The 25,873-nt window shown below is 43.3% G+C and overlaps 1 long non-coding RNA gene across 1 annotated transcript in view; it reads left to right on the top strand.

The window, feature by feature from the left end:
* Window positions 1-13,864, top strand: part of LOC144783436 (uncharacterized) — a 134,545-nt gene extending 120,681 nt beyond the window's left edge. Inside the window, exon 3 of the long non-coding RNA XR_013601439.1 lies at window positions 13,716-13,864. This is a non-coding gene — a long non-coding RNA (uncharacterized LOC144783436). The remainder of the gene's footprint in view (window positions 1-13,715) is intronic.
* The last annotated feature ends 12,009 nt before the right edge of the window (window positions 13,865-25,873 follow it).

Genomic DNA, 25,873 nt, shown 5'->3' on the forward strand with positions numbered 1-25,873 from the left:
AAACTGTAACCCCAGTTATTAGTTGGTACACCAAAACCCCAGCCATTAATTGTTTCTGGCCAAATTGGCCTGATATGGGTATGACTTGGCTTAGGGTATGTCATACTCCGTTGTTTTTTGCCAAAAAATTCTAGGGTGAGAGGAATGATGGTACCTCTCCTGCGCTGTGGCGGCAGGATGTTTGGTAGAATGTTTGGTAAAACAGCAGAGTTTACAAAATGTATAATTATACAGTCCCCTTTAAATTTTTTGGGGTTTTGCCCTATCCACGAAACCCGTCTGGCTGACTTAATGTCTCCAGCTAGCTGTTGTTTCCCCCATGGGGCCAACTGCATGTTTCCAGATAACCAATGCAGGGCCTTACTTGTTAGCGCCGTGGGGGATTCTGATTGATCTGTTGCTAGTGGGGGGGCATTTGCTAGTACCAGCACTAATGGTGCCGCATCTTCTATAAAGTGTAGTGTATCTTCTTCTACTCCTGGTGCGGACAATACAGGGGGGTTTAGGGGCTGAACCTCTCTTGACAATGAATGATTAGACACGGTATTTGGGGTCTGTTCCAATAGAATTGCTTGTGTAGTATTGGAATTTATGCCTCCCTCTATTCCAAGTCCAAAAGTCTCTTTTACGGGTGAAGCCAAATTTGTGACTGTTACAGATATGTTTAACACCTCTTCTACTATCTTTTTCTGATCTGCGCCTAATTTCTTTACATCCGCAGATAGCTTATCCAGTTTAGCCACTACTGGTTTAATTAAAGCTTTAAATTTAATATCAATTAATTCTGCTATCCTGGATAATAGCTCTTCATCCACGTTCAACTTCTCAGCAACTTCTCCTTTCCCCCTACTTTTTTCCTTGCTTCTCACAGGTGACACAGCCCTCTTCCTCCCAGAGTGAGCTCCACCACGATGTATTTGTGGTTTTCTACACTTTCTGATAGCACGAGTAGCAGGGACTTGAGCTGGGGGATCAGCATCGTTATTTATCTGTTCACTCTCCAGCACATTTAAATCTTGTTCAGTATCAACTATCTGGGAATCGGAGTCATTTTCCAGAGCTGAGTCTTGTCCTTGTGTTATGTGAACACTCTGGTTTAAGGTACCATTATCGTGTGTATCAGTATCTAGGATTACACTACCCTCAGCCTGAGAAGGTATATCAATCCACGGTGAGTCTGGAGATGGGCTTAGGGGGGATAGAATAGGGGATTGACTAAGGCCTAAGGATTGTCTCCTTTCATTATTAATCTTTGACACTACATGCACCATATAATTGTCCATGGTATTACCCCCCGCCACAGGAATCTTTTTTGGCATTCTTGTTTATACTAATATTGATACCCACTCTATATCAATCGGAAAACAAGAGAGGGCATAAGTAATACAATACAAGTATATCCAGGGTTTAAATTATAGTCAAGGGTACAAAGTCTTACTGCAACCAAACAAAACCGGGTCAGCAGGGGCAGAGTGGCGCGCCCAGTCCAGTCTCAGTCTGTCTCGGACTGTCTAAGACTGTCCGCCCTTAGTCCGGGCTTTGTCCCGGGGTAGGTCCCGCACACGCGTCCCGCTAACGCGTGGTCTGCCCAAGTTAAATACGGATCCTGGTTTTAGGGGGCGGAGACACGGGAAGAGGCAACTGGTGTGCTCGCTGGACCACGCACAGCCTGATGGGCCTCGCAGTCCCGTCCTCCAGCGCCTACACTCTCCCACGCAGCTTCAATGCCCTACGGGGCTCCTGGCAGGCAAAACGAGACACAGAGTACCCAGGCGTCAAACTTCACAAACTCCTCGGCGAGCGGCACCCGCGGAGCGGGGGCCGCGAGGAGTGTAAGGGCACAGGCAGGGGGGCGGAGACACGGGAAGAGGCAACAGGTGTGCTCGCTGGACCACGCACAGCCTGATGGGCCTCGCAGTCCCGTCCTCCAGCACCTACACTCTCCCACGCAGCTTCAATGCCCTACGGGGCTCCTGGCAGGCAAAACGAGACACAGAGTTCCCAGGCGTCAAACTTCACAAACTCCTCGGCGAGCAGCACCCGCGGAGCGGGGGCCGTGAGGAGTATAAGGGCACAGGCTGAATTTTATTTTAATTTATTTGAAAAAATGTATATAGCGCAGATGTAACTCTCTCAGGTATCCGAGTGCTTTACAAATGATTGAGGGCGGAGAAGTAAAAACAATATTGTTACACTCTCTAATAGTATATGGCAAGGAAACACTTTAGCAGAATGATCTGCCAAGAGCTTAGGAATGTGAATTATCTTGTTGACTTTACTGACCAATCCAGCATCAACAAGAAGACGTCAATTCTGGAGTATTGGCAATATTTCTTATTATGAAAGGTAAAGCATTTATCCCCATTAGCCCTTCATTAAAACGCAAATCTTTCATCAGTTGCAGCATATGTGCCAGCATCTTTCGGGAGTTTGCAATACATCTTATGGTGGATTTGCAGAGAGCTTTGTTCGCCCTAAGTGTGGCAGGGTATGCTCAGACGTGAGTCCCTTGTTCACTTGGCCACTGGATTCAAGATAGCCTGGCTGATGAGGATTATGAATCCGAAACCGGTCCCAGGATGCTTGTTTCCGGTCCAGGGAAGACATGGCTTGGCAGTTCGGGCTGGACTGTTCCCATTAGGCACAGGGTCAGACTGATTTGCATATAGCCATGTCTGAACTGGGGTGGCTGAGTGAACTAAAGAATGGTGATGGATTAAACCCAGATCAGTTGACTGGGGGTGAGTGTTTGATTTGTTCAAACGCTCCGTCCATCATCCCCTTTTGTATCGCAGCATATGTGCCAGCATCTTTGGGGAGTTTGCAATACATCTTATGGTGGATTTGCAGAGAGCTAGGTCTATCAAAACATTGAAATCCCCTTTATCACTATAGGGACTGTTGCTTCCAGCAACTGACAGTATAAGACCTGGAGGAGCCTTCGATCATTGATGTTCAGCCATAGTACACAACTAATGCGTATCTTACAATATGTATCTGAATTTTTGCTATTAACCACTGCCCCCCAGGATCTGCTATATGTTCCCCCAAGATTGCCTGAGATGAGTTTTTTATCACAATGGCACTCCCTTGGTGCAAAACAATTGATCAGTGCATACAAAGTTCCTAATCCCTTTTTGCTTCTTAAGGATTTCCTTGCATGCATTCCTTTTTCAGTAAATGGCCCTTTTTTAATATTACTATCCACCTCTCTAAATGCCTTAAATATTCCAAGATCTTTCTCTTTCTGCTCCTTACCCTAGACTAATCATATTACATGACAAGATCCTCTGGATACATTTCTTATTAGCATATGTAATTAGACCCCCCTTTCTCTGTGGATCACTTGCCACACTCTGGGGCATATTATCAAGAAAGGGCGTTACATTATCGCCGCTTTTATCGGCAGGAAACTGCCGATAAAGCGGCGATAATGGGCTTGATAATATGCTCTATGAATTCCAATCGAAGCCCATGTTAGATGTAAAGACATCTAACATGGGCTTCGATTGGAATTCATAGAGCATATTATCAAGCCCATTATCGCCGTTTTATCGGCAGTTTCCTGCTGATAAAAGCGGCGATAATGTAACGCCCATTCTTGATAATATGCCCCTCTGTTCTTATACTTTATGTTACCTTTCACAAATAAAGGCCCCATTTATAAATCATTTTCACCTAGATGCTCCCACCCAGTTCCGTCTCCCCTCTCCTCTAGCCGTGTCAAAACCGTTTCCCTACCATCCCTGGTGAACCCTCCCTTCTTTCCTTTTGGATATCCTCATTATACCCTCTTGAGCCTCTCCCTCCGCCAGTGTCAAGTTTACATCTGGTGCAATTTGATCTGTTTGAGTAGATTGTCCACCTCCCATGGTTCTCTTACTTTGTACATTTTATTGACCACATAATTTTAAGGGTTGCAGGGAACTTCAGTTGTGCTGTGACTTCCAGCTTCCTAAGTTCTTGAATATACTTTCCTCTACTACCATTGCCTATCCTTTGTGGCCCTTGAACTATCTGATGTGATGCAAAAATACCACTCATCTTTTTTAAAACTACCTGTATTTAGGGCCTCCGAGTGGATCTGTTCTTTTAGGGTATAAGACTTGGAGTTAATCAGGATCTTCCTTGCCTTTTTCCTATTCAGGTTTTTCCAAATGGATCTTAGTGTATTCTGTACATGTCTACAGCCAATTCTCTAAGATGCAGTGACAGGATGAACTCATGAATGGTAGTGTAATAATCATATAGCTCCCCTTAAACACCTAAGGGATGTTCAAGATTCTCAAATTATTCTGCATTGCCTTATTCTCTAAGGACTGTATTTTCCGGGGAGCTCTTTTTCCCCTGGTTTCTGCACTTATATCTCCTTGAGTTTAGCCCCAACCTCCTCCTTAAGTTCTTCTAGGAAGGATCTTATAACAGTCATCCACTCAATTTAATTTAGTTTTGTATTAATGTTTAGACTCTTGTCTTTCAAACATAAATATATATAAAAACAAGTTAAAATTAGTCATTTATTTAGACCCCCTCCCAGTCACCACCTCCGCAATACAGGCACAATATTTTTGTCTTAGCCCAGCAGACAGACACTTAAATGCACAATATCAATTCCTTCTTCCATAGCTCCCTAAACTCTGGATTATCCAACTAAATGATCTTTCATCAAGGCTCCTTATATAACTACTCCAAGCATTTTAAAAAAAGTTTGCCAAGGCCCACACAACATCTAAAAATTCCATGTTCAAGAAAAGTGCAAGTGCATTATTGTCACGATTTATATCATATTTTTTAAAAGATTTAAAAAAGAAATATCAATTAAATCCCTTCTTCTATAACCCCTAAACTCCGGATTATCCAACCAAATGATCTTTGATTGAGGCTCCTTGGAACACTAGCATATTTTAAAAAAGTTTGCCAAGTCACACAAAACATCTAAAAATTCCATGTTCAACGTAAGTGCATTAATACTATGATTTATATTGTATTTTATAAAAAAAGTTTCAGAATTAAGTGATGGGTCTTATAAAAAATGATGGCCCTTAGAGTATCCATCTTGCCCTCTAAGGACTCACAAGCGCCTTGGATACTTGCGTGGTTCTCGACAAAATTGTACAGTTAGATTTAGTCACTTCTGTCAGGGTCATTGGGAGTTTTACTAACACTATCTGATCTGTGGGGTCTTGTGTCTTCCCCTGTGCATATTGGGATTGCGACTCTTTAATCTGATACAAAACTGGAGCTTTATCTGTGAGTATGTGAACACTTGCTATACTTCCCTCTGCACCCTCTCTTCCAGCCTCCATGATAGAACTACTTTTTTGTCGAATACCTGGAGAATCTTGTAGACAGTGTTGAGAATATGGAGTTGGTATACTTGCATCATTTTTAGCCTAGACTTTGAAAAAGGACCTCAGGGAGGGAGTAATCTTTGCACTGTGTAGGGGCTCTGCCACACCTTGTCTTTTCTCTGCTCACAGAGGCGGTCAATATACCCCAGGACCAAGACAGAATCTTGAGAGCTAGGAAAGTTTGTGGACTTTTCTTCAGAATTGGTCAATTCTATAGCTATGTCCAAAGCAGGAGGGGAACTCAGGATCCATCCCTCATTTGTACCCCGCTGCTCTGCATCATTCTCTGCTACTGCAGGAGTCTCTTCTAATGTTTTGCAACTGTGCAATGCATATCTCCCATGTGGCCCCCACCACCACCAATTGCACTGACCTTTTGCATCTAGTTTCCTGTACAATAGAAGGCTGTATTGATGATTCCCAGGGTTTGTACTTGCAGCTATGTGCAGCCCCCAAGTATTACTCATGGAGCGTCTATTAAGTATGGCAATCTCTCTCTGTCTGCTCTGACATCACAGTGACGAGTCAGTAAGCAGCTGCCAGCTTGTGCTCACGCCACCATGCAATTCCCGAAAAGAGATCTGTTCCAAAGCCCACCAATCCTTTGTGAGCCTCAGCTCAACCTTCTTCCACAGGGGTACCCTGCTGCTTCAAACTCTCCCAAAAGGACACCACTGGTCCTCCATCTTGTCTCCATGGGTCATCATCGTATCTCCAAATCAGACCGCAGGTAGGACTAAAGTGTTTGCGCCACTGCTCCCCCTTTCAAAGTTATTTATTTAGCATGATGTGGCACTAGAGGAGGAGAGCTCCCATCTGGCCCCCTTTAGCTGACCCCTGTGGTCCCCTGCCAACCGCTCTTTAGGAATGTCTTGTCTATTCGAACTGTGCAGCGCCCTGCTGCGTTTCAGTACTTCATTAATGAGGCACTAAGGGATTTCATTGATAGGTGCACTGTGGTCTATTTAGATGACATCTTGATCAATTAGATATATTTGATGAACACATTCAGCACATTCAGGCCATTTCGCAAAGGCTGTGGAGAGCCATCTTTATTTATTTTATTTTATTTATTTTTTCAATTTGTAGGGCGCAACAGCTACCCAAAAAGGGTTTCCCGGCACCTAGACACAGCTAGTTAGAAAGACAGGAGAAGGGTTTTGGCTATTGAGATTATTGTTCAAATAGCCAGGTCTTGACATGCCTTCTAAACCTGGCATAATTTTCCTCCTTTCGGATGAAGGGAGGGAGTGTGTTCCAGAGGGATGGTCCCAGGTGGGCAAAAGATCTGCCACCTACTCTTGCCAATTTGAATCTCGGCACACCGAAATAGGCCGCTGATTGCGACCGCAGATTACGCTTGGGAGTGTATGGGAGGGCTAGAGCTAGAAGGTATTTAGGTGCTGTGCCCGCCTTAATTCTGAACATATAGTTCAGGGCTTTAAAGCGGATTCTGTTTTCAACCCTGGGCCAATGGAGTTCCTGGCGGTGACTCGAGACTCCGGAGTTTTTTGGAATTTTACACAGTAGACGGACTGCTGCGTTCAGGACCAATTGTAGTCGGCCAACTACTGATTTGTTAGCGCCCAGATACAGAATGTTGCCGTAGTCAAGCCACGATGTTATAAGGGCATTGACTACGGTCTTTTGCGTGGGGAGAGGCAGCATCCAGAGGATTTTCCTCAACCATTTGACTATGGTGAGGCATAGACCAGTAACTTTACTGGCCTGTTGATTCATGGAAAGGGAATTGTCCAGAATGAATCCCAGGTTCTGAATATGAGTTACCGGGGTAGGAAGAGCTCTCATCTGATCGGGCCAGTGTAAGGGATTCCACAAATCTCGATGTTTTCCCAGGACCAAGATCTCTGTCTTGTCACCGTTGAGTTTTAATTGGTTTCTCGTCATCCAATTCAGGATATTTTGGAGTCCTGTTTTAAGTAGAGAAGGGGAATTAGGACAGGATTGGGATAGGGAAAAAATGATTTGGGAGTCGTCGGCGTAGGTCATAAGGGTGAGACCAGATTGTTCAACAAGGTCAGCCAGGGGTCTAAGATATAAATTAAAGAAAAGAGGACTAAGAATAGATCCCTGCGGCACTCCATGGGGTGCCGACAGGGTGTCCGAAAAGGCTCGTGAGGAAGTAATTTGGAAGGTTCGTTCCGCCAGGAAGGACCGGATCCATTCAAGGGCCTTTCCGCGTACACCATTTTTATGCAGTTCCTTAATGAGAGTTTCGTGGGAAATGGTGTCGAAGGCCGCGCTTAGGTCTAATAGCACGAGCGCGACCGTCTGACCTTGGTCAAGGAGCTTTCGGATATGTTCAGTAACTCCAAGCAGGGCGGTTTCTGTAGAGAAACCAGCCCTGAAACCCGACTGTGAGGGGTGCAGAAGTGAATTTTTTTCTGCAAAAGTGGATAGAACTGAGTGCACGTGCCTCTCCAAACATTTGGAGAAGGCAGGGAGCAGGAATATGGGTCTGTAGTTGGCAAGGATTTCCGGGTTTGCTGTAGGTTTTTTTAAAAGAGGCGTGACCATGGCAAGTTTCCATATGGCTGGAACAGTGGCCAGGTCAAGAGAAGAGTTCAGAAGATATGCAATGATTTCCAAGGAGCTGTCATCAAGTTGCTTGATGATTTTGATTGGAATAGGGTCCCTGGGGGAGCCGGATTTGATGGTCTTAAGAATCACTTTCAGTTTGTCTACTGAGAGGGCAGGCCAGGATTCCAGTATATTGGCACAGGAAGGAGTTAATTCTGAGTCAGAGGGAGGGGGTGGTTCTTTATTGTTGACATTAATGTCTAGGATGATGTTATCAATTTTTTCCGTGAAAAAACATGCTAAAGCCTGGCATTGTTGAGTGTTTAATGGGGGTGCTGCAGTTATAGTGTGAGCGCCAGCCAGTTCTTTGACTTTGTTGAATAGGGTTTTGGGCATATTAGTGGCTTCCATGATGGTTTTTGAGACGAATGCAGCTCGTGCTTTTGCACAGGCCGTGTGATAAAGATTCCTAGCTTCATGATAGCTTTGTTTAGCATCAGGGGTGTAGTTTTTTCGCCATTTGCGCTCAAGTGCTTTACATTTTGATTTTTCGGTTTTTAAGATATCATTAAACCATGGAGCCGGGTGGCGGTGTCTGCTCCCTTTTATGCAAGAAGAGGGCAGGCATTGGTTAGCGGCATCGCTAAGCCATTTTTGTGCAGCAGCCGCTAAGCTATCCATATTATGGCTGTTCCTCGGAGGGTTGTCTTGTAGTGCCGAGTTTAACATTTCTAGGTCCACTAATTTCCAAATTTTTCCAGATGTGTCAGGGAAATCATATTGCAAATTGGGGGTGGGTGGGAGAGTAATGCTGAATTTTATGAGATGATGGTCAGACCAGCATATGGGCGTGGTGGCGAGACATTTTAGCTCTTTGATATTGGAGATTATAGGGTCCAGCAAATGGCCGGCTGTATGAGTAGGGCCAGAGTTGATCAGGGACAGGTTAAGGGCCTTCAAGTCATCAAGTAAATTAGAGCAGGAGGGGATAGAGGGGTCCTCTAGGTGCAAATTAAAATCGCCCAGCAGGGAAAAATTACTTAAGGTGATATAATGTGGGGTGATAAGGTTAGCTAGATTTGATGCCCATTGGGAGGAGTTTCCAGGGGGGCGGTAGATCAAAAGGCCTGACATCGTGAAATTTGGGTTTAAGGAGATTTTGAAAAAGCCCGCTTCACAATCTGGGATAGTTACAGGTTCAAGAGTGCATTTTAGATCTCTATTAAAGATAATTGCTATTCCGCCACCTAGCTGTTGTTTTTGTCTATCCTGGCGATGGCGTAATTGTCAGGGAGGGGGGTAGCAACGTCCGGTCCGGCGCTGTCGTGTAGCCATGTCTCAGTTAAAAAGAGGACGCTGGGATTATTATCTAGTAACAGGTTAAAAATGTCATGTTTGTGTTTCGATAGTGAGCGACAGTTGGTACTGTAAACCACGTAATTTAAAGGCTCTTTTTTATGCGATAGTTTGCATTTTCTGTGTCTTCTGGGGGTGTCAGGGTGGGGTTGACATATTGCAATGGTTTGTTTGCAGTTAGCGCAGGAGCGTACTCCGGTTTTATGAAGATTAAGTGTAGTGCACCTAAGGTTAGAGGTAGGGCGTAGCGCTTTCAATTCCGCCGAAGATCTTACCAGCCTTATTTGTGCAGGTGGAGCATGAGCCTCTGCCCCGTGCCTGGCACGGACGGGCACAGACCGGCTCGTCTTTGGCGTGTCTTCGGCGTGCCGATGGTGTGCCCGCTGCACTCGTCCGCTGCGCTTCCGAGGAGTGAGCATGGTAATAAGGTGGAGGAGGGGGCGTGGCTACTTGGGAGGGGCGTGGCCCCGACTCACATGGGTGATGACGTTCTCAGGGAAATTAATCTTCCCACAACAACAGCGCTCGAGTAAGTACAGCTAAATTTACACAGACTTCGTTTTTAAAATCAACATAAAGCAGTGCAAAGTGAAAGTACAAGTTTAAAATTGAAGAGCAACACCCCCGGCTTCTGCCTCAAGGGTAGCTAGCAGGTCAACACCGGCTGCGATTCAGCGCGGTGATTTTAAGCCTCCGGGAGGGGGCGTGGCTACTTGGGAGGGGCGTGGCCCCGACTCACGTGGGTGATGACGTTCTCAGGGAAATTAATCTTCCCACAACAACAGCGCTCGAGTAAGTACAGCTACATTTACACAGACTTCGTTTTTAAAATCAACATAAAGCAGTGCAAAGTGAAAATACAAGTTTAAAATTGAAGAGCAACACCCCCGGCTTCCGCCTCAAGGGTAGCTAGCAGGTCAACACCGGCTGCGATTCAGCGCGGTGATTTTAAGCCTCCAGGAGGGGGCGTGGCTACTTGGGAGGGGCGTGGCCCCGACTCACGTGGGTGATGACGTTCTCAGGGAAATTAATCTTCCCACAACAACAGCGCTCGAGTAAGTACAGCTAAATTTACACAGACTTCGTTTTTAAAATCAACATAAAGCAGTGCAAAGTGGAAGTACAAGTTTAAAATTGAAGAGCAACACCCCCGGCTTCCGCCTCAAGGGTAGCTAGCGGGTCAACACCGGCTGCGACTCAGCGCGGTGATTTTAAGCCTCCGGGAGGGGGCGTGGCTACTTGGGAGGGGCGTGGCCCCGACTCACGTGGGTGATGACGTTCTCAGGGAAATTAATCTTCCCACAACAACAGCGCTCGAGTAAGTACAGCTAAATTTACACAGACTTCGTTTTTAAAATCAACATAAAGCAGTGCAAAGTGAAAATACAAGTTTAAAATTGAAGAGCAACACCCCCGGCTTCCGCCTCAAGGGTAGCTAGCAGGTCAAAACCTGAACTTGAGAAGTTCATTTTTCATGTACAAAATGTAGAATTCCTGGGATGTATCATTTCTCCATCTGGGTTTCAAATGGATCATAAAAAGGTAGGTAGAAGCTATTAAGCACTTGAGGTTTCCACGAAACGTCAAGGAAAGTTTTTGAGGTTCACAAATTTTTATTGCAGATTTATTGATAATTTTTCTAGCATTGCGACCCCAATCACTACACTTCTAAGGAATTAGCTAAGTTGTTGTGGGGTAAGAAGCAGACCAAACTTTTAACACTCAGAAAGATTAGTTCATAACAGCACCATTTTAATCCACCCAGATCCTACTCAGCCTTTCAAAGTGGGATCAGATGCATCCTAAACAGCAATGGGGGGTTCTTTCCCAAAGGTACAGTGAAACAAGCCAGCTGCACCCTGCAGCCTAATTTTCTCATAAGGTAAGCCCTGCATATACCCATTATTCAGTGGCCAATAGAGAACTTCTAGCTATTAAAAGAGCGATCGAAGAGTCGAGGCATGATTTACTAGGAGCCTAGCACATAGTTACAATTTTGACTAATGACAGAAACCTATAGTTTCTTTTAATCAGCCCGACACTATCAGCAAGACAACTTTTTTTAATAGACTCACTTTTTTAGTGACTATGATTTTGTAATCGAAATCCAACCTGGGCAGGAAAATGGTATGATGTATGTCTTATCCAAGTATGGTCATATGATTTCAGAACACACATCAGAACCACCGTTAACAATCCCTCAGGAACAATTGATTGGGGCGATAAGTGTAGATAGATTCCTTAGTGAAGTCCTAAAGGATCAAACGACTACAGAATAAAAACACCTCATTACCAAAATGGAGTGGGCATTACAGAATGATGTTTTTTTTTTAAAAGGATGCATTGTTTCTACAAACTGAATCCACTCAGTCAAAAGCCTTGCAATGATGCCATTCAAACACATTAGCAGGTCACCCTGAAGCTCGAAAGACCGTTGAATTGTTACACCCATATGTTTGGTGACCATCTATGTCCAAAGATGTAAAGTGGTTGATTGACGGGTGAATTGCATGTGCCCAAGGGAAAAGTTCCCAAGGGAATTGCCTGTGCCCAAGAGAAAAGTTACTGTAGGTCCCTTACAGTCCATCCCTACCCCTCCTAAACCCTGCCACACTGTGCCTTTAGATTTATTAGTGAAGCTATCCTGAAATCAGGATGGTTATACCACAGTCTTAGTAGTAGTCGATCACCTTACAAAAATGGCCCACTTTATTCCTCTGAATTCCTTGCCCACTTGTATAAAACTAGCTTCGGTTTTTCTGCAGGAAGTTGTGAAACTGAATGGAATTCCAAACACTATTCATTCCCAATTGTAGTCCACAATTTGTGTCCACATATTGGCAATCTCTTCTCAATTTCATGGTCATAGATGGCCGACTCTCGTCTAGCCATCGTCCATCAACAGATGGGCAGAGGGAATGAATCAACCAGTGCATGGAACAGTTCTTACGATGTTAACAATCTGGTCAGGTGTGAACTATTTCTTATGGGCTACAGAATTCACCTACAATAATACCTTACACACTTCAATAGGTTGTTCACAATTTTGTTGCATTTATGGATTTCATTCTCGAATGATTGACTTTGATGTACCCACAAAACATTTACCACCTGCAGTATAGGAATGCCATGAACTTCTAACTCAAAAATAAAGAAGTTCACGACAATTTTACTGTAGCTAAAGAACAACGCAAACTACATCTGATACAAATTGATGACCTATGCCAAATCTAAAAAGGGGGCACTTTGTTCGGTTGTCCATGAAACATTTGTGTTTGAAAGGTCGCAATAAATTCCACCCAAAGGACATTGGTGCTTTTAAAATTCTAAAACAATTCGACAAAGTGGCCTCTAGACTTTCATTACCGGCAACCATGGCATTAAACCCAGCCTTCCATCTGTTATTAATAAAACCAATGTTTGAAGGAGCCCATCTACCAGAACGTCCCCCTCCAGTTGGAGTGGAAGGTCATCAAGAATTTGAAGTAAAGAAAATTCTAGACTCCAAGAGAGTAAGCAAAGATTACTAGCTAATAACCTGGGAGGATTATGGTCCAGAGTATAGAACGTGGGGATTTAACAGGCCGTGTGCAGTTCCCTGCACTATGCAATGCCAACACATGAGCAATATGCCGTATCACTTGTAACTTTATGCGATCTTCATTTTAGGACTAGAGAACATGGGCTGTTCTATGGGTGTGGAGACAGTTGAAATTGTGGAGCGGAATGTTTTCATTCATACTGCACATCGTATGAAATACATTAACTGACTAATGCGAACAGCTTTTTGATTATTGTTTGTGGGCATTTTATTGTCTTCTTTTCATGTGATGTCATTGTATAATCGCAACGTAAATGTCTTATGTTTGAGAATGGATTATATTTGTAACATACCAAGTTTACAGGTTTATTCTTTGTGGGCTGCTTTATACGATTAGGGAAGGGTTTGACACACGTTTCCAGCGTTTTTGTTGGTTTTGAGCATTATGGGCATTAAAGTTTTAAGAGAGAGGGCGTGTTTACTATTAAAACAATGTCGGAGGGAATCCATTTTGGGTTTTGGGTATTTAAGCATGAAGGACAGATCGGGTAGAAGGATTTTCATGAAAGAAGTTAGAGCTGGAGGAGACTACGAGAGGCTGCTAAAAGCGGCGTTTAAGAGGTAACGGGCTGTTAAAATAACATAGTTGATAGTACAAGGAAGGGTCAAAGCAATTCATGAAAAGTTTCGAAGGTGGGATGGTGTTCAGTTTGAGGGAGATGGACGGGTAGCACTTAGAGGTTGTCGAGTATTTTGAGGTGATAATTGGGCAAACGATTTAGTTTGAAAGTTTGTTCTGTAATCGGGCGGTCATGGGTTGAGACATTTTCATTTTAATTTTAATTCATGCTCACGGTCTTGTTTAGGCACTGTTATTTTGTTTTAAAGTATGGATCAGTGAAGTTGTTCTCTTTATTCCATTATAGTAACCCCTGACGAAGAGCCTATCAGGCTCGAAATGCATTGGGTTTGGAAGTGTGTTGTCTACTCCATGTGATGCATCTGTAATTAACGAGCCGGTGTACAAAGCCCGAACAGGCATACAGTCGGAAAAAGAAAAGTTGAATAAAAAATGCAGATGTATTCTTACCGTCTCCTTGGTGATGAATTAAGTTTGAATAAGGATATGTCAAAAATCAGGAATGTTAAAAAGGCTTCAATGGATCACTTTTTGAGTACTGAGATGAATTGGTTACACGTGGGGAATGTATACCATTTTTCGGCAGTGCAACAGCGAGGAGCGCGAGACACGTGCCCATGTTTTGTCAGTTTTACAAATACTATGGGTGTTGTTGGCATGGCTGACTTGGGGCGTGGTCAAGTGTGGTTGGCTCTTTAAGTTCCGCCCAGCCGCACACAAGCACTTACCTTAAGTAAAGGAGGAAGCAGCTGGTGCTCTGTCTCTCGCATCGGTGCCTGTAGACTATTATCAATATAACTGCTACAATGGTTCTGGGAAAGAATTTGTACAAAAGAAAAAAAAAACTATAATACTTCTATGGCACAATCACTCCATACAAATAAGACAAAACATTAAGACAGATAATAATAATATTGTACCGACAACAGTTGTTTGAAAAATTTGTTGTTATTGCAAAATGTTCATAAAAACATAAATATTAGCGTTCAAAGTGTAAATGAAAGACAATGACAGAGGGAAAAGAATATAAAAATAGGTCTGTCTAATGACAGGAATAAAATGCAGTATATGCTTCCTTTTTAATTTGACATCAAAAAGACGTTGATGGTGTTTCGACCTTATTGATTCATTAGTTCATCATCAGGACAAAGGGCAATTGTAGAAAGCAACCAGGAAAATCAATTTGTAAAGTCTTAATCAAAAGTATATCAGTTGAGGAAAACCCCCACCCTGCCCCTCCCCTGCCCACGTCACCGCCCTGCTGAAACTCCTACTGCCCACCGCTACTGCTAGTAGCAAGCATAATTACTAAATGCAGCAAGCACATTAAAACGTTTAAACTTCTGCAAATAAACTTTGCTATCAGTGTCTTTTTCTGTACTCAAACTCACAGAAGAACAATATTTGTATTGCAGTGATATTTACAGACTTTTTGGGTAGTAAGCTATCATGTTAACTGAATACCTGTGTGCTACCATGCAGATGTAAAGTATAATCTGTCTACGTTAGAACATGGGTCTCTAGTTGGCAGAGGTATGCACCCTGTCCAAGCAGGGACCACACTCCTAGTCAGGGTAAGCTAGATACACACTAAAAGATAACCTATGCTCACCATCTGGTAGCTTTACAAAGTGCCGTAAGGCTTATCTAAAGAGGCAATGTGTAAAGACACACACATAGTAACACAATATAAACACCACAAAAATACTCCACACTAAATTCGAACGATAGATTATATTTTTATTAGTAAACCAGGACCAAAACAACCCAATTCCAATAAGTAGAATCAGAGTTATACATTCTTAAAGAATAAATCAAAAGGTAGTGCTTAGAAATAAATAATGCTTGGGGGTTACTTGAGGTCGCGCGATAAAAGGCAGACCAGCTACAGGACCCAAGCAGGGCCCGCTGAAAAAGTACCCCTGGGCGGAGTAAGCGTCGGCATTGAAGACTCAATGCGTTTGTTCTGATTCATGCAGTCGGGTTGATGTGTCATCGTCATGCCTCACAGTTGGGTCCTGCATCGTGGTTCAACACCTTATGATACAGAAGCTGCATCACCATTGAACCTCGCAGTTGGATCCCACACCGTTCTCAAGCTGCGTAGGGATGTCCTCGGATCTGCACTGTGTCAACGTAGAAAGGCACTGTGTCAGTTCCAATTGGCGAAAAGTCATCACTGCATCGGTTCTGATGTTTCTAGACAGAAGAAATCAACTTTCAGGGGCCCAGGCCTAGATTGGCACAACTCGGTGGGGCATTACTCACAGATGGCAGAGTCCAGGTGCTGTTGCAGAGTTGCAGGATATTTTTGGTGGCCATGAGGCTTCAGAACAGCAGGCAAGCCTTTGGAGTCACTCTGGTTTCAAGTGAAAGTCCTTGTATTCAGCAGGGAAGAGATCAGCAGGCTGCGGGGGAGTTCAGCAAAGCAAAAAGCAGTACCTTCAGAGCAGCAGACAGACAGGACGGCAATCCTTGTAGCACAGCAGGGCTTACTCCTGTCATAGTTTTTCACAGGTCCAGTAGTGCCCTGTCTTGGTAAGGTCAAGACCCCAGTTGTACCTTTTAAGTGTGGGTAATTAGCCCTGTCTGAGGGAAACAAGAGACTGCCTATGCAGGTATACATGTCAATCCTCCCCCATCCCCTATCTGGCCATGAAGAGCTATCAAGACGCAGAAAAATGCAGATGAGTTCTCTGTCACACCCACCCTTCCTATGATTCTAGTTGTCTAGAGTGAATGCACAAAGTGTAACTGTCACCCACCCCAGACGTGTATTGGGGCAGGCTACAAGCACAAAGAGCAGTAAGAACAAAGATGTGCCCACTGTCTAAAAGTGGCATTTCTAAAACGGTACTGTTAAATCCAACTTTACCATCAACATAGATTTATCATTACCATTGGAAAGATATAAAATATGATTCAGCTACTCCTCTCTGATCAGGAATTGCAGCTTAAAAGTGTTTTAAGGATTACCCAATGTTAGCCTATGAGAGGAGTAGGCCTCACATTAGGGAAAAAAGAATTTAGCTGTTTGTCACAGCCAGGACATGCAACACTTAAAAGTACTTGACCTACCTTTTAGTATGGGCTATCTCTGGCCTATCTTAGGTGTGCAATATGTGTAATCAAAGGGGAATTTAAGGCTTGGCAAGCAGTTTTAAATGCCAGCTCTTCGTAGTAGTAAACTGCATACACAGGCAGTGCAGTGGCAGGCCTGAGACATGTTTGAAAGGCTACTTATGTGAGTTGCCCAATCAGTGCTGCAGGCCCACCACTAGCATTTAATTTACTGGCCCTGTGTGTTTGGCATACCATTTTACAAGGGACTTACAAGTAAATTAAATATGCCAAACAGATGGGAACCAATTATACAATGCTTAGAGAAGAGAGCACATGCACTTTAGCACTGGTCACCAGTGGTAAAGCGCTCAGAGTCCAAAAGCCAACAGAAAGAATCATCAAGAAGAGAAGGAGGAAGACAAAATATTTAGGGTGAACTTTCAAAGAGCACCATTTTCCAACAGCCTAGAATGAGGCTCCTGAAGTAATAAGTGAGAAAGATGTATGCATAACATTATGTATTTCTGAAAGAAAAAGTTGAGAAGCAGATTTCTAACAAATGCAGTGAAAAGATCGTAGGTGGGAATCATTTGCATTTGAGTCCCACTAATTGGTGGGTAGTGTGAGTGAGGGCAGGTCAAATGTTTTTCTCATTTATGTTAGAAACACACCCTGTCTAGAATCATCATCAGAGAGAGTGAGAGAGCCCATTATCCAATATAATGGGGAAGGGGGTATTTAAAGGTGAGAAAATGTACCATCACAAATTATCAATATCCGTAGCAAGGAATACATTGTTTCAAGTAACTAACAACTTCCATTATATTTTCATCCAACAGCAGGTGCAGACGTCATTCAGCCAATCCGCTTCTCCAAATCAGAAACCTAGGAGTGAATTGAGTTCATTGAGAAGTGACCATGCCCATGTGAAATTCTTCTTTTTCTCTCTCTCATCCCAGCCCAATGGAATTGGGATCTAGCATCTCAGAGACTCATTTTGCAGGCGATAAATCAGGTTAGCGCAAGTGATTTTCAGACAACTCTCTCATTGAATATCATTGGGTTACCTTATTACACTTAATGTGTGCTAAGTTTAGATTGGGAATAAGTAGAAATATCATGTTTGGAATCAAACTAATTGTAAATATAGATCCTCTTTAATGGAATCGTCACATTTTAAGTCACAGTGTCAAAAATGCCACTTTTAGAAGGTTGGCATTTTCTTGCCCTACCCAATAGGTGCCTTCTGCCAATGCCCTCAATAACATGGCTGTGAATGGCTCTACTGCTAGTGTTTGTGCACTCCTGCTAGACAAAGGGAACATGGTGCAGGCAGAATGGGTGGTGATGTTCCCTCCCCCACTTACACATCAAAGGGGTTGCCTTCAGCACACACAAAGAAACTTAACACCAGTCTTTTGTCGCCCAGGCTTCTTGGAACCTTGGCTTGGGAAGGAAAGTACTTACCAGAACCATCAGAAGGGGTAACATATGGAATTCCCCCCACTTCAAAGGCTGGCACCACGTATGAACATTGGACTATCAGAACAACTCTCAGTACAATTCTGGACCTGCGGACACTGCAAAAAACGAACTATCTTTTTTCCCATGGGGACTTCCCTGCAGCTACCAGAGGACTGCCCTGCTGTTTGAGGCCTACCTTGTTGCCCAGAGGACTGCCCTGCTGTTTGAGTCCTGCTCTGATCTCTGAGGAGGAAGACTGGACAACCTCCCTGAATCCCTGACTACCTGAGTGACTCCAAGGGTCAGTTGGCTGACCTCCTGTTCTGATCTACAGGGAAAAAAAATTCAAGAGGCCTCACTGCAACTGCTCAGCTGACCTGCTGCAACTGGACCTGCCTGAGGCCTTGTGGCATCAGCTATAATGAGGCCCTGATCTCCAAATGGTGCCTGCCCAGGTCCTGGACTCTTGGCTGGCATCGGAGTGCACTCCTCTTTGAGAAAAGGATAAATCCTGTAGTTTGGGGCTACTTGTGATGGTGAGCAAGCCCATTCGCTCTAAAACTCTGCCGCCTGTGATGACAATCAAAGCTCCATTGTGGTCGGCCTGAATTTGTGACTTTGTCCCAGTCCGGCGTAACCAGATAACTGTGAGTGGTGCTTTGTGCTTGTGGGTGCTAAACCTACTTAAAATCTTAAGGTATTGTACTCTATTATCCTAAAGTGTGATTTTCTTGTGTTTTGTTTTTTCTTTATTACAGTTTGTGTGCTAAATACATACTTTACTCATTACCTCTAAGTTAAGCCTGACTGCTTTTGTGCCAAGATACTAGAGGGTTAAGCACAGGTTAATTTAGTGACTTTTGTGGTTCACTTTGACAAGGATTGTGGTTGTTGCCTGATTGGAGCTTACCCCCCTCAAACAATTACCCGATTTCTTACACCCTCACAGAATATTATTCTTTTTCAGCACATCAATCACCTATTTTACATGCTGACACTGTTTCTTCTTGTGCTGTATGACCTTTCGAAACTTTTGTCCCTGCATTCTATCCCGCCATCTGTTTCTGTATCTTTCTTGTTCTTATTCTGTCTTTTGTAGCATAACCTCATGCCTTACTCACCAAACGAAACTATTCCCACCTCATGACTGAGTCATTAACTTATTTTTCATATCTGATACTAATTCAATAAGGAAACCGAAAACAATGCTATTGAACAAAGAGCACTCAGTGTACTTGTCATGACAGATGGTGCTCGTAATTGCCGTATAGTTTAGCATTGCATCTCATAAAGTGTTAAGTGAGCCAGTTCTCTGCAGTTCTGAAAGATATTTCCGCACAAAATCCTGCTGGATGCAAATAGGTTGAATCAGGACCTTAACAAACACCCACAAAACCAGGTTTATGCAAATTTGAAACGGGTAGTAATTTGAACACAAGGAGACATTTGGGATTATATTCAGATGCAATTCTCAGATCCATATATTTAAATTCTAATGCCTTTTTTCATGCAAGGAACACTTCACAGCCTAGGAATTCAGCTGTGTTGTCGAAATCCTTCCATTCTTTCTTGAAATATTTGCTCCATCGCTTTCCAATCCAGGACGTGGACTACTGCTGCAGTGATAGTGCATCAGCGTTATTTAAGAGCAAGAACATTCTATTCAATATGTTAATTTTATTGTAAGTGACACCTCGAGCTGGATTAAAAATGTGTTCATAAGTGCAACTCTGAGTTTGGTCCACTTTTTGCACCTTCCGGCCAATTTAATCCTATAGGAGTCTCCGACCCTTGAGTGTCTCCTCACCAAATGCCTATATGTAGTGCAGGTGCACATTTAGCACGTCTAGAGAGATGAAGGGGTGTACTCTCATATGCAAGGGAATGGAATGCCATGCAAATGTATGAGCACTTTTGTTTGGAAAATTTCATCACGATACCTACAGGGAAACTGGGGCAACAAGTCTCAATGGAGATGAATGTACTGTGCAACCATTAAGAAGGGGTGCACTGTTACAGCGTCACCAGAAGGCAACCCTTGGGATAGAGCACTAACAGGCAGATTTACAAGCCCCTTGCGCCTCATTTACGCCGCCGTTGCGTCACTTTTGTGATGCAGCGGCGGTGCAAATCCTGCTCCATGGTGTGGGGGTACTTACAAAGTGATGTATCTGGGAGATGCGTCACGTTGTAATGCCCTGCGCCACATGTAGGCGTTCCTTTGCAGGAGGGGGGCATTCCGGCGCAGGAACGCCTCCTATAAGTGGCTGAGTGAAATCTACAAGATTTCACTTAGTCACTTTTAGGCCCATGCTGCGTCTAAACCCTGCGCCTGCCTGAAGCAGGCTTAAGGATTGACGCAGCATTAACTCGATAGGGCCCCCGGAGCATTGCTGGAGCTGTGTCGCGCTTGTGACGCAACTCCAGCAATGCGTCACTTTTACGGCACAGATGCCTCACGCTGTGCATTGTACCGTGCATTGTAAATGCGGCGCATCCATAATGGCGGAGCTGTGGCGCACAATAACTGGCGAAACCCTGCTGATTTGCAGGGATGCGCCAGTTGTTGTAAATATGCCCCTAAGGGTTACAGGCCACAACGACCTTGAGTGTGGGGGGGGGCGGAGGGTGCTGCCTCGGGGGGAGGAGGGTGCTGCCACATATTCCAAATCCCAGTTTGAATATTGACAGTTCTCCGGGATACTGTTTTTGTGGCCAGTGCCAGATGGTTAATGGACATGCTAAATGAATCTAAACTAGCCATTTGCTGGTGATGGTTGTGTCTTTTGAGTGACTTGGTCTTGTTGCAAGGTATTTACCAATGTATTTGCAAATTCAGTCATATTTTCTATATGCTGACTACTAATTAGTTGCCAATCCTCCTCATCAGATTTTCTAAACTTCTCTTGGCTTCTGCCAATTGTGACGCAATCGAGTGTCAATACCTAATAATTTTGCACAGAAAACATTGACGCCTCTAAGCCCCCAAACAAGCGTGAGGTCTCGGCAACTTCTTCATTTGCAAGGAGTCTGGGATTTCAAACAGTACTGTTCTTATTCTGTCTTTTGTAGCATAACCTCATGCCTTACTCACCAAACGAAACTATTCCCACCTCATGACTGAGTCATTAACTTATTTTTCATATCTGATACTAATTCAATAAGGAAACCGAAAACAATGCTATTGAACAAAGAGCACTCAGTGTACTTGTCATGACAGATGGTGCTCGTAATTGCTGTATAGTTTAGCATTGCATCTCATAAAGTGTTAAGTGAGCCAGTTCTCTGCAGTTCTGAAAGATATTTCCGCACAAAATCCTGCTGGATGCAAATAGGTTGAATCAGGACCTTAACAAACACCCACAAAACCAGGTTTATGCAAATTTGAAACGGGTAGTAATTTGAACACAAAGAGACATTTGGGATTATATTCAGATGCAATTCTCAGATCCATATATTTAAATTCTAATGCCTTTTTTCATGCAAGGAACACTTCACAGCCTAGGAATTCAGCTGTGTTGTCGAAATCCTTCCATTCTTTCTTGAAATATTTGCTCCATCGCTTTCCAATCCAGGACGTGGACTACTGCTGCAGTGATAGTGCATCAGCGTTATTTAAGAGCAAGAACATTCTATTCAATATGTTAATTTTATTGTAAGTGACACCTCGAGCTGGATTAAAAATGTGTTCATAAGTGCAACTCTGAGTTTGGTCCACTTTTTGCACCTTCCGGCCAATTTAATCCTATAGGAGTCTCCGACCCTTGAGTGTCTCCTCACCAAATGCCTGTATGTAGTGCAGGTGCACATTTAGCACGTCTAGAGAGATGAAGGGGTGTACTCTCATATGCAAGGGAATAGAATGCCATGCAAATGTATGAGCACTTTTGTTTGGAAAATTTCATCACGATACCTACAGGGAAACTGGGGCAACAAGTCTCAATGGAGATGAATGTACTGTGCAACCATTAAGAAGGGGTGCACTGTTACAGCGTCACCAGAAGGCAACCCTTGGGATAGAGCACTAACAGGCAGATTTACAAGCCCCTTGCGCCTCATTTACGCCGCCGTTGCGTCACTTTTGTGATGCAGCGGCGGTGCAAATCCTGCTCCATGGTGTGGGGGTACTTACAAAGTGACGTATCTGGGAGATGCGTCACGTTGTAATGCCCTGCGCCACATGTAGGCGTTCCTTTGCAGGAGGGGGGCATTCCGGCGCAGGAACGCCTCCTATAAGTGGCTGAGTGAAATCTACAAGATTTCACTTAGTCACTGTTAGGCCCATGCTGCGTCAAAACCCTGCGCCTGCCTGAAGCAGGCTTAAGGATTGACGCAGCATTAACTCGATAGGGCCCCCGGAGCATTGCTGGAGCTGTGTCGCGCTTGCGACGCAACTCCAGCAATGCGTCACTTTTACGGCACAGATGCCTCACGCTGTCCATTGTACCGTGCATTGTAAATGCGGCGCATCCATGATGGCGGAGCTGTGGCGCACAATAACTGGCGAAACCCTGCTGATTTGCAGGGATGCGCCAGTTGTTGTAAATATGCCCCTAAGGGTTACAGGCCACAACGACCTTGAGTGTGGGGGGGGGCGGAGGGTGCTGCCTCGGGGGGGAGGAGGGTGCTGCCACATATTCCAAATCCCAGTTTGAATATTGACAGTTCTCCGGGATACTGTTTTTGTGGCCAGTGCCAGATGGTTAATGGACATGCTAAATGAATCTAAACTAGCCATTTGCTGGTGATGGTTGTGTCTTTTGAGTGACTTGGTCTTGTTGCAAGGTATTTACCAATGTATTTGCAAATTCAGTCATATTTTCTATATGCTGACTACTAATTAGTTGCCAATCCTCCTCATCAGATTTTCTAAACTTCTCTTGGCTTCTGCCAATTGTGACGCAATCGAGTGTCAATACCTGATAATTTTGCACAGAAAACATTGACGCCTCTAAGCCCCCAAACAAGCGTGAGGTCTCGGCAACTTCTTCATTTGCAAGGAGTCTGGGATTTCAAACAGTACTGAGTGAGTGACGACATTGCATACGTCTCCACCGCATCTGTCTCCCTCTCCAGGTTATAAGTGTGTTTTTTACTGGCTGTGGTGGGCTCAGCAGACACGTCAGTGAATTTGGACAGTCATGAAACTTCAGCTCTGTGTCTGAATGGGAGTCCTTCCCACGGTATTGCTGGTTCATCTCTGGCTTCCTCCGTGTCAGATGGACTTTGTGGAGTCACCTCTTCCTTCCTTCCATATTATCTCTGAGGTGCTACATGTGTGAGGAACATATATATTTATATTACTGTTATGATTTTGGATTACATACTGTTGCTTCAAATATTGTTTTAAATGTATATTATGTGTGATGAGGTTTTATAATAAACAACTAAACTTCAATATTTGGACTACAGCTCCAATTATCTAATATACGTTTTGAAAATAGCATTACAATTGATTTTCCTTTCACAAAATATGTTATTCACAACAATTAGGACCTTAAACATGATTTCTTACCTAAGGTCATAGATGGTGGGTTGGAAGTATCTATGGTACATAAACGTAGAACACTGTCTGTCTGGAGAGTTGACTTCATTAGAGTTTCCTTGGGGGTTGGTGGTGGTTGTTGTGAGGGTCCTCCACCTGTGCCACATGCCTCTGTCAGATGATTAGCTACCTTCTCTCATGTTCTTGAGCTTAAAATACCACCTTTTAGGTATTTCTGGTATGCTACGCTGTGTGACTACAATGGAGTTAATTTTATAAAATATATACATCCATATTTTGTTTTTCTTGAATTCTGGAACGCTGACAAAGCTCTTCCCATGAAGGTTTTCGTTGTGAGCAACACATTCTTCAGTTAAGACCTCCAGCTTCATCTCACTAAATTTTAATTTTCGCTTTCTTTCACCAACATCCTTCTTTTTCTCTGGTCCAGGGAGGACTTGGCCTGGCATTTTGGGCTAGACTGTCTCCATGTGGAACAGGGTGAAGACTGATTTGCATATGGCTGGGTCTAAAGTGGAATGGCATGGCATCCAAAAAAAAGGATGGATTTAACCAAGATCTGTGACTGGGGATGAATGCTTGATTTATTCAGCATTCCTTCCATCATCAGTTCTTTTTGCCCTTACCGATTATCCAAGGGCTCCCAGTGCACCCTGTACTACCTACTAGGACTTGGATTTTAATTTGTAGGATTCTGTATATTCACACAACAATCTGGAAGTTTTGTTTCAGATGCATTTGCACGAGGTCTGTTTGTTGATATGCAATTCAGCAAGGTAACAGCTTTTCTAAATTATCCATGTCATGCTTGTTTTAGGATTACAAGGCCTGTTCTTGGAGAGAAATAAACCCACGTTACTCTTCAGATGTCCTAGAACTGTTAGAATTAACATTCCTGTACGTAGAGGTCCTGATAGTGATCCCCTATATTTGAACCTTTCAAAAGTTGTTGAACTTGCACCCACCACCTGATTTTTTAAGGGAAAAATGCTACATTATTGAAGAGGGAAACCTGTTAAAATAAAGGAAAATATCTCGACACATGCTATCCTTATGTAAGATTTCTCCTCTAAAATCGCAGGCAGATGTAGGCAAAGTTCAAAAGTTTAGCATCTGTAGGAAGTAAAAACATTAAGAGTTCTTCTGATGGTGGGATTGAAATTCTGCTCACTCTTAAACAGAAACCTATTATTGTATGTTTTCCCATTATGTACAGCAAGCAGATAAGGTTTTTGAATGGCCTGCATATCTCGGTAATAAGAGATGAACACAGTCTTAGGGCACACAGCGTACTGGCATGCGAGATACACAGATCTTGGGTAAGGGTAATGAATTAAAGTCTATCATAATGCACAAATGTTCCTTGTAAAGGTCAATACTAACAGAGCTGCATGCCAAAGGCTACAGATGGAAAGGCTCATCATTGAGTCAATTGATAAATTGAACTGTGATTCGTTTTCCAGTCATTTGAAGTGAATGCCAAATATGCAAAATCCCAGTTTGTAGGAATGACTTTGCTTAATGAGCTAAAAAAAATCATAAAAGGTGCAGATTGTACTGTGTGATCACTTTGGATTTCAAGAGTTGAATATCTAATTTTCCCTTTTAGCATTTGGCAAAACCTTGCATATCTTACAATTAAGTTGAATCTGTTAGGACAACCTACAGGTGGTAATCCATTCTGGAAATGTGCTTGAAATGTTCTTGAACCTTTTGCTTCTGGGATTGCCCAGTATAAGGGGCTTTGTTAAAGTAAATCAAGAAATATGATGAGAATGGTTGCAGTAGCAAATGTGCAATTTCTGAATGGTCACCCCAGATGTTATACCTTTTTTCTGTGCACTGTTACACTTCTATTAAGTAAAACAGTGTGTGCACAGTGTGGGAATAGAACACATCGGTTTCACAAAATTGGTTTGTGTAACTTTCCTGTAAGACCATATTTAATGGCAGCAAAAATACACTACTGATGTGCGAGCTAAAAGTCATATTTGGGCTGCAGTATTAATTTACAGCACCCACATATAGAGCAAAAATGTATGGCTACACAGAGCACAACAATGCTCTGGCTGAGATGCAGATTAGAGGCTTTGCATGGAACGTATGCTAAGGAACATGTCTTTACTATGTAGGAAATCTATATTTATAAACCTAGTATTAGATATACATTTTACTGTAAGGTGTGCTTTGTAAACCCACAAAAAATGGTGCTTGATATATAAGAAGTGGCACTCTGCATTCCAAAAGTGTTTCCTCACTGTGACTGAATCTCAAAACGTATTTCACCATGTAGGGTCAGCTACATTTCCCGTAGGACAGATGTAGGTGTGACTAGAATATTTATTTCTGAATCTCCACCAGAAAAATGCTGGTAATGGTGAAATCAGACTTTAGTAACTTGATTGGGAAAG

The sequence above is a fragment of the Lissotriton helveticus genome, chromosome 9 (genome assembly GCF_964261635.1).
Source record: "Lissotriton helveticus chromosome 9, aLisHel1.1, whole genome shotgun sequence".
In the NCBI taxonomy this organism is placed as follows: domain Eukaryota; kingdom Metazoa; phylum Chordata; class Amphibia; order Caudata; family Salamandridae; genus Lissotriton; species Lissotriton helveticus.